The following is a 10,773-nucleotide window of genomic DNA, read 5'->3' on the forward strand; positions in this document are numbered from 1 at the left end:
TTGGACATGGATACAATGCTTTGATTGAAATGCATAATGTAATCAAAATTGAACAGTCACCCAATGAACGCGTATTTTGCACCCGGCGCGGATTTTCAGCACAGACGTAAGGGTAGTAACATCTAAATAGGCCATCACAGAAATATGCTTTTTGATAATACATTTAAGAAAATATGGTCTCACTGGTCAGTTTGGACTTGTATTTTTTAGGGCCATATCAATGCGCAAGTGACGATTGACGGATTTGCTGAACAGAAGTCATTTTCTGTCAGGTAATTGGTAATGGAATGTTGTAAAATGTTATGAGATTGGTACAGGGTTTTTCCTAACACATATAAAATTTGGTGAGGATTGAATGGCCCTAGGGGAACTTTTTTACCAAAACTTTTGTGCAGCACTGTCCACGTAATGTACAGTGTCTTTACTGCGCTCTGGCCTCCAATAGCCTCTTTCATTAGTGATGTTAGGAGTGGATTAAACTGCGGGGAAAGGATATACAGCTTCATTTGAGATATGGGCCGGATTCCCGAGTAAGGCCAAAGCCTAGCTCTCCGTAATGTTTGCCATGTGCATTTGGGTCGTCTACTGATGTACCCCATACCCTCTGTAGTGCACAACGCGAAAGCGAGGCATTCTCTGCTATCACCTTAAGGTAAACCTCGAGGGGAAACGTCCAGAGATCAGTATATGAAACATTTAGACGAATTAATCTGAGCGCAGCTTTATGAAACTTCCAAAGAAACTTGCGAAATCCGAGCGATATGAAGAATTCCTTAACAACTCCCACCAAACTATAGTTCAGCTTTTAAATCCTGTGCCTCTCTCTACAATGCTCGCGTGTGTGTTATGTTCTTCACACGTTCGTCATTGTACGTCAGGGGCCTGCCGCCATATGAGCGGAAAGAATTGCTTAGAACTATAGCATTCGGAATCCCATGGTCTAACTCTATTCTCCATTTAAATGTAGCTGGGGCATATCGATGGATCGACGGATTCCAGTCTTGATGTTATGGGCATGGAAAAATTATGGAGGGCCCAGAGCCTTCGCCCACAAGGCAAATTTTCAACAGCAGTTTTACCAGCCCTGTGAGACATTACAAAAAGTATACATGGCTATGGCAGAGTATTGTGGTGTATTAGCAGTGTATTTGTATTGTTCAGATGGATTAGCCGCCAATCATTTTAAACACACAGACCGCAGAAAACACATTCCTTCCTAATGTCTGTACGGCCTGTGTGCACCAATAATATCAAGCGTCTCTTCCATCCAGAGGCTGTGACTGAGTTTGAGGGTGAGATTGATGATACGTAACGCGAGCACAAGTTTTACAATCAAAAATATTATGACCTAGCCTATCTGCAAACCTTTCTGGAGAACCAAATTAAGGAAGCCACAATCTCTAGCGCACACAAGGACATTTCATGCGTACACTACAAGAGGATGGCATACTGAACAATTCAAAACTGTGCGTCCGTACTAAATGAACAGCCACTACCTTATCGACAATTGATTCAGACTATCGGGATTACCCATACAATGGCAGTGTGTACCCTCTTATTTTAACTCCGATCTTCGGGATAAATGCCGGTGTAACAGTAACAAATGCCCCCCTGGAAAAAGTGTCCGGCCCTATTGTATTCTGCAATATGGTTCTATAGAGACCCTGACCGTCAATAGCTCAGAGATTGAAGCGCATAATAGAATTCTTTGTTTCCCGGGCATTCTATCCTAGGACATTTTAAACTTCTACACCGGTACAATGCACAGTGACCTCATAGTCTTCTGTACACGTCAATAGAAGTCATGTTTTCTATAGTGTCAGCTGTTGTACTGTGAGGAGACTTGATAATATGCAACAAGGAGCCGTCAATAGGATAAAATTGGAAACTCCTCGAATTTGTGTCATCACAAGGAGGAAGGATAAATGTACTAATTTCCCGTAAGATTTTTCCTCCGGAACCTCTGCGGACGAGGCCGTCCTTTGGACTATACTCGTCGCTGAACCAAATGACTTTAGGACCTGGAGCACAAAGCAAAAACGCCATTTCGGACCAGGCATCAATCTCATTTCGAACCGTTTTGCAATCAGCTAGTTCTGCTAGCGCCTTTCTCAGAAAATGTTTAGTGGGCTGGTACGAATTTTCTTTTCGATAAGTAATGAGGTACGGGTTTGATGTTGTATAAATGTCTCTACCCACGGCAAAAAGATTTGTTTGTATAGGCACTGGCATGCCGTTGATAAGTACAAGTTCGAGGCGCCCATTTTCCTTTACTTCGTGTACATCGTAAATGGTTGTCGTAAAATAACCGCTGTGGTCACACCCGCAAAACACAGCAATACGTCCATAGAGGCCGACAGTGAATCGGAAATGTTTGCAGACGAAGCACGGGTCATTCTTTGGAATGGCAAGTGACCCCGAAAAAGTCCCATTTTCCGTGTCGTAAAGGTGAAACTGTCGTTTCGCGAGACTGCTTCTGATGAGACATGATATGTACACCTTATACATCGCTTCTGGCCGGCAATGTATATCTTTCCTATACCAACGAGTCCCGTACAAAATACGGGAGTATTTCCTGCCCAATTGGTACACGTCAACATGATAAAATGGGTCGCTGTGAGGGTAATTCAGGACGATGACACGCCCTGTTCGTGCGTGATACACCCACACACCACGTGCAAATACTACTAATGGTGGTAAAAAGTATATTCTCGTCTGCCATTTGAAGCCGATAATCCGTACGTCCTATGTTGGAGGTAAACATGATGTCATAGAATATTCGCAAAATGTAAGCGGTGATCACATTGTATGTACAAAATACACAATCTTATTCTTCTTTATACAATTTTACAACACTGTACACCGAATTGCCAAATTTATCGGTAGTACCATGGATTTGGAAAATGTTTCTGTGATCATCCATATAAAACATATATGCCATGCCAGGGTACGCTTTCCTTTTAGTGTGGTTTTCCAGTGGGAATCTAATTTGTACATGCACCTGTCTCACTGGACTATGACGTGCACTAAAACTCGCCCGTGTACTTGAAAAGCAGTTCACTTCGAATATTCTAAGACCGGACTTCGGTGGCCTATAGCCTATGAGAAACACACCCAGTCTATTATTAAACCCTAAACAGCTAAGCAGGTTTTGGGGTACAGACATGAGACGCTGTTGTTTTTGCGGCAATAATTGCGTTATGTTCCGAAAATCAACGATCAATAGGCGCTTATAGTGAAAAAGCAGAAGGCCAATATCGTCTTCGCGGCAGAAGCGGAAGAGAAACTTGGTACCTTCGTCGCCTTTTAGTGCGATTGTATTATATTGTATCAGTGTCAATTCAAACTGTTTGCCATTTATGTATGTCTTCACAGAGTTGTACAAAGTCAACACGAACATCTCTGGGCGTTGTTCAAACTTTGCGAGGGCAAATCTCGTCATGTCAACAGTTTGGATTGTGTCTGAGCCGTGAATGCAGTAGAATTTATAGTCCGGGGGAAGAATTAAACGACCTGTGACGTTTCCTGCCGTAATATCATACAGCTCCACCTTATCTGAGACGACGCACTTTGCACCTGACCCCGCTTTAGTGAAGACGAACAAATAATCATATAGTAATACTAGCAGCGTATTTGAACGAATATAACATGACGAGTTGTAACGAACACGGTATGTGCCATAGGTTTTGCTATACACAATGAACCTCGTCCAGGGAACGGGCACCTCGCGATAGTCTATCATCACAAGAGGCCGTGTAGGATGGAACTGGATGCCGTAGATGTTGCCTGACTTTATTTCCTTAGTTATCGTTAGAGGAGGAATGAGACAGAGATCTCTAGCCAGTCTGTATTTTCGAAGGCTATTCGGCTGTAGTATTGTAATGATGTATTTTTATGAAATCTGCGTGGGGGGGTCGAAACAATATACCATCCTAAAGAAGATCAGTGGCGTAGTGGTTAGAGCACCAGGCTCACCAGGAGGTCGTCGGTTCGATTCTCGGAAGGGTCACTCCTGTTTCGTCATTGTGTCCTTGAGCAAGGCACTTTACCGTTCTTGCATAAATGGGTATCCTGAGCGATGTATCGCTGCAGCTCGGGCCTGTAATACTCCCAGAGAGTAGAGCTTGAACCACGAATGTACTGGCCAATAGCCGGGGTAATAATGTTAAGCACTTTGAGCGACTGAAACCAGCTGGATTTAGCGCTGTATAAGTCTCATAATAATTGTCAGTCGTCTGTGGTAACTGGCCTGCGTATATCTGGTATTAGAAGTCTGTGAAATATTCGGTCTACTCGAATTTGAAGCAGATGTGTTAGGACGAAATTGCAATTAGAAAATGAAATGGTCATCTACCATTCGACATTTAAAAACAGAAGTCATTAGTTTTTTAAAGACTATACCTTACTTTCAAATGATGAGGACAACTCAATAATTCATACACATAAATTCCAACAAACGCCGGTTCACTTTTTTCTGATACACACGAGCGAGTGGGACACATGCGGACCTCTTTTCCATACATGGTCCCTTCTGTTTGATCGTTTGACAAAAATAAAACAGATGCAGTCTTAATAATACACCCCAACTTCCATCAGACACACACTCACCCTTTTCTGATACATGCGCGCCCCCTGTCGGACACATGCGTAACTCTTTTCCATACATGTTCCCTTCTGTTTGATCATTTGACAAAATAGAACTAGCTCAACATGCAGTCTTAATAATACACAGAAATTCCATCAGACACAGACTCACCCTTTTCTGATACATACGTGCCCCCTGTCTTTCACAGGCGTCACTCTTTTCCATACAGGTCCCTTTCTCTTTGATTATTTGACAAACAAACACCAGTTTAGTGTGCCAAGCAACAAACGTAGAACAATTCGTCTGGCACACGCACACCGCGGCACATGCCAGCGCCGAAATAACGGAATGATTGCCTAAGCCAGGCTTCACTTTCGCAAAATTCGAGACAATGAAATGGAAATACTCATCATGCATTGTTGTCTAGAGAGTATCTATATTTTGACTGTAAGAGAAAAGACTGAAATAATTGCAAAACAATCAATTTGCCACGACTGGGATTCGAACTACAGATTCAAAATAGAGTGATATTCATTGAATATATATATACTCCCTCATTGGATATTCACAGAAACGACGGACTTCTGTATCGGTAACGTAACCTTCAAGAAACTTTCCGAATACCTGTCACGCCTATAAGGTCAGTCATTAAAATGCGGATAATCCTGATTTTCAGAAGTTGCTTTTGAAAGCCTGTTTTTTTAATGTTCAGCAGTTTTTAAAAGCAAGCATTGAAATCTGCCGGATCGAGATTGCCTGGAGAAACTGCACATGATTGTAACCAGAAGCAATGCACTTGTCATGATTCTACAGAGTGGCAATAGGTAGCATACCAAGCATATTGGCAAATTTCCGATAAGGGAGCGGTTGGGCTTCCGCCAAATCGAAAAAGAATCCCGGCTGTAGGGTCGGCAGTAGAAGAGGATACAACCCAGGGAGATAGGTCAATTCCTCATAGGCTGAAGTAAGAAAGTAGTTCTTCTATCCTATTTTTACAAGAATTTGTTCTGAAAAGTACTCATCTGGTTTATACAAGATTACTTTGATATTTTCATGGCTAACTTCAATTTTCATAAAATTGACGCTAAATAATTGTGATTATCGATAAGTCAACAAGTGTGACATTCCTTTTGGTATATTCCAATGGCGTTAACTACAAAAATATTCGATTATCGCACGAATTTACATATTTGACTATTTCCGACATATGCATATGACAACGGTTCAAGCGGTTCTTGTGTCTTATGGGCGAATACCCAGTAGCCACGGTGAAAGTTTGTAATACAACATCTTGTAAAATGTTCTACTCACTGTTTCTGTTTTACACCTTAAAATGCCTCAATGGGTGATATGAATAAAGACTAGCAAATGCTTTTACTTCAATTTTGTACAGAAAGGCCTAGTGTAAATGTACATGGAGTTTTAGATAAAAGCATTTGCTAGTCTTTATTCATATCACCCATTGTCATCGTCTTATTTAATCCGCAGAGCTGTGCTTGATACCAAGAATTAATAAAGTCCACACAGGATATTTCGTCGAGGAGACAAATGAATTATTTGATGTCCCGTGCTATGGCTTTATGGTACTCATTCTTTGTCTTCGATGGGTTTAGAACCTCGCTACAGTACGATTTCCTTATTAGTCTAATAATCACTACTAAACGAGTTACAGTTTTAATTTGCGGAATGCAATGTGTGACAAAAAATAAGCATCAACCAGCCAATAGAACCGAATTATCTTGCAAAAGTCGCCTATTGTCAAAATTTGGTATCTAGTGCCAGTTAAGATCCTGCAGTATATCTTCAAATACTTAGTCTTTATTAATTCATGTTGACACTGATGGGATTTGCATCTCACCACCACATACAGATGTACTTTCAGTCGTCCAGGCGTTGCCGAATTAAAGGCAAGTTTGGGATGACATCAGATCTTTAGAAACCGATAATAAACAATGTTATATGCTTTTCTATGCCTGAGGCAATTCTTTGAAATCATTGATCTTATTTGAGTCTGTTAGTATCGATCGTTCGTATTGTCTGCGTCTCCTTCACTGGATGTCTCAAACAATTGCGTGTGTTGATAACTTGTAAGAAATCTCTATATCGGCTGCAAAAAGAATCCATTGGAAATAATTCCAAACAATAATGACTAGAAATCAAGCGTATGCATTCTAAGCTGGTTGCAGAGTCTTGTTTGCAAGCATCAGCAAATTTTGTTTATGGTCGTGTTCGCCACAACAATTTTGCACATGCTTGGTAATGACTGTGGACTTGATTCCAAACAGCAGCGAACAGCAGCACACTTGTATCAAAATGTTTGGACGCGTTCATTCTTGAAAACATGTTTGCCGAAGTTTGGCAAAGCCAGCCAATGATAGAAGAGCTGGTGAACACGAGATTCACAAGCTGGACAAAATGGCGGATGGTTGGCCATACGGCCTGACGCCAAACCTAGGCAAAGATCAACAAGGATTAAAATGATATCTATGATCACAAAAGGTGGTGTAAACTGAATAGAATAATATGCATGATGTAACACCATTGCAGTGACATGGGTTTCTACAATGTAAGTTGGTCTTGACTCAAATGTGAAGCTGTCCGTTTTAGTTCAAATGCTGTAGTGCCATCAGACGGTTGACTGGACATTGCTCGATATGGCTCGGACATTCTTATGAATTCTCACCAGTTCAATAATCAACAAGACGAATACTAGACAATATATACATATATTCTGATACAGCAAAACAGCAAAGACAAACAAATATCAGATAAATATCATGTACATGTATGCTACTACAAAAATATATTTTACCGGTAGTCATTATACACTTTCTTTATCGGTGGCATCGACAAGATTTGATACAGTAGAACCTCTCTATTCAGGACACCCTCAAGACTGACACGTGCTGCCCTTGATATAGAGGTGTCCTAATTAGAGAGGTCGAATTGAATGGAAACAACAAATTTGGGACCAATAGTATCGTCCTTAATAGAGAGGGTGTCCTCAATAGAGAGGTATCCGCCAAGGAAGGTTCCACTGTACTTACACACACATTGATACACTGCACATCTTAAAACATGCTAAATTTGAATACAAACACTGTGTACCTTAAATCTGCTCGACTTTCGTCAGGGCGGGAAAATCACCCTCTCCTCCCGGACGAAGTTCGAAAATCGTTGAGTATCACCAGGTGGATAATTTCTCAACCTAGATTGAACACTAATATAGATATACAATTTCTAACTTAACCTTTTTCACAGCCTTTATGACGAGTCTTTTAATGATAACAGCATAACAACGCAAAAACGAACAAAACTTAGTATGTAGTTCATTGCATCGACAGTAAACTGTCAAATTTTAAATTCACAGGACGGCAGATTCGGCCGAGAATTTGAAGTCGGGGTTGGAAGATGTGCAACTTCTGTATATTTCACCCCGGCTGACACTCGTATTGCCTCCAAGGCAACTGAGCTACTAGATCGGACAAAATTTTGGGAAAATGGACGTACAGGTAGTTTCAATATGAATATGTTGGACGGGTAATATTTCCAATGAACAATACTGCGGTGGATAGATATACTCAGTATCATCTCATATGAAGAATACTGTGCGGTGGACAACTATATATAAATATTACGTCAACGAGAGATGCAAGTTCATTTTACGAATGGCAGGACTAAATCAGAGCTATAATTTCATCACGGCTTGTCCAACGATTCGGACGATACACAAGACGGCGCCGCTTGACCATCTCAAAAATAGAACCAAGTTTTGTAAAACCTGAGTCTGTGAAAAAGCACATAAAATTAAACACGAAGTAGATCCAGGCCTAAGAAATGCACACAGTGCACATACTGAGTAATCCCACAAGTTCCAATCTCTCACTCCGAGAACGAGGACTCTTACAGCGCCGGATAACAGATTTGACAGGTGAATAAATTGCACTGCAATGACCCTTCCACAGCTGGTCGACTTGCTCGCTGTTATGGGAATAGTCGACCCGTTGCACAGAAACTTTAGAAACCGTTTCTTAGCTGTAAACATGATACTCCTGACATGCTACATTAATATGTAACTTTGCATATGAACGGACTGTTTGGAATGTTAATGTCCGCCCATCGCACAGAAATAATATAGTAGCCAGGATGTGTGACCTCGTACGTCACCTCGTAAAGGTCATCTCCTGTGTAGGTCACGGAGGTCTCAATAACGGTGTGAGGACGAGGTCCTTTCACAGACACCGTCAACGTCCCATTCCCGGCAGATTCCGTTTTGACTTGAAAATTATTTTTCGCCGCAACCTGTCCGAAGTTCAAGCATGAACCGAATGCAGAGACGTTTTTGGGAACAGGTGATGACGTCATTTCTTCGCTCTCCTTTTCAATATCACGTGTCGCTTCATCACAACTGAAGAAACTATCGTCCGTCAATTCTTCCAAAGGTTTGCGGCAGCCGCCATTTTGTACTGCAGCATCGGTCATGGATATTCTCAAACAGCCGTCGGTTGCGTTTTTGCTTTGCGGAAGCCGTGACTTTGGTTTGTAATCATTGGGAGAGGGATCAGAACTTCCAGATTCTCCCAAACTTCCGTTGGTATCCCACGCATGCGTACCAGTGTGATTGTCAATGAACCCTAGGTAACCATTCAAGAAATCATCAAACGAGTTCAAGTTATCTTGATATGTCGGCTTCGGCCTTCCGATTGGCCGAGGGACGTCGAGGCTTGACATACTGGTATACGACGCAGCAGAGTTGACCCAGGACACCGGATAATCGAGATGGCGTCCATAGCCTCGACGAGGCCTGCTAGGGCCTCGTTCCGATCTCAACTCGGTCTGCGGTGAGACACCATCACTTCGCGGAATCGGTTTACTTGTTTTCGAATTACCAAACCTGACATGGAGATCATCCGTGATGTCGAAACTACTGCTAGGCGACTGTTCTGGGAGTGGAATGTGGTTTTTAGTTCCGTTTGATTGTGCTTCGTCAGTGCCAGTTTGAGCGTTTTTGAAACGGACGTGGGTGGATTCGTCGAAGTCAAAGCTGCTGCCAAATTCCGAGGCCTCAGTACTCGAGTGCGACGTCAAGCGTAGGGAGGGTGGATGCAGTCCATATCTTGCGCTATGTATAGGCCTGTTACTAATACTGTCGAAAGTAAACTTTACATTAGGTATACCGGCGCATTCTAGGCTCTCTACAGACTTCACACCCAGCACCATCTGGTGGTGCTCTGGTGTACTAGGATTATAGAGTGGGTCTGCTGGTGAACCATTGAACACGCCAAGTGAATCAATATTCTGTTCAATGGTGAATGATTCAGTTTCACTTTTATTGAGATAAGTACTGCCGCCTCGTTTCTCATCATCATACATACGTGTGCGATTCCCTGGCCAAGGATTGACCATCGTAATGCCGTTCCGTTGACAACCATTGGTAAAACTGTGATTCAAACTTAGTTTAGTGCCATCCACTTTATCGAGATTACTTTCCGGAATTTTGACAAATTTGTTATTTCGCCTGAAGAGATGAGGTGGCTCGTTTGTCACGGCAGAGTCAGACTTCGAGACTTGATTTAACATTGTGTGGTCTCTTGCTGCGATGCAGCTGAACTCGTTTAAGGCACCTAGCATATCTCTCCGCTCCTCCCGCTGGAGTCCGAATCCACGGTAGGAATCGTCCAAGCTCACTGAGCTCGAAGATAAGGTGTTCATTCGCTCATGCGAATCAGGAATGTGGTCGATTCCGTTGGTTGATCTGGAGCTTCTGACATTCACAAGATCAGGAGGAACGTCTGTGCTGTTTGCTGATCCGGCCAAGTCCTCACTCCCGGGAGTGTTATCATGTACGCCAAAAAGGTTACGATATTGACCATCAGACACAGCAGGATCTGCTTCGCCTAGTTGCCTCTGATGTTGGCCAGGGTTGTTCCTCACGACTGATTGTAACGGTAATGTGTCTCCAGCACCAATCGGGGGCCATGCTGACTTGACCTCGAATGCGCTATTTTGATTGGGCACCCTCGAAGCCGCGGTCCAGTTGTCCCAGTTCGCATCCTCAGACTGTTCAATTCCGCTGCACCCTGCACTTCGTCGGGAAGCCTCGACACACCAGATAGGCACTGCGCCACGAGAAAGTTCTGAATTCCGCGACCCGATGTTGCGCGTTTCCAATTTCTCCAATTGTGACA

The sequence above is a fragment of the Lineus longissimus genome, chromosome 14 (assembly GCF_910592395.1).
Source record: "Lineus longissimus chromosome 14, tnLinLong1.2, whole genome shotgun sequence".
Taxonomy (NCBI): domain Eukaryota; kingdom Metazoa; phylum Nemertea; class Pilidiophora; order Heteronemertea; family Lineidae; genus Lineus; species Lineus longissimus.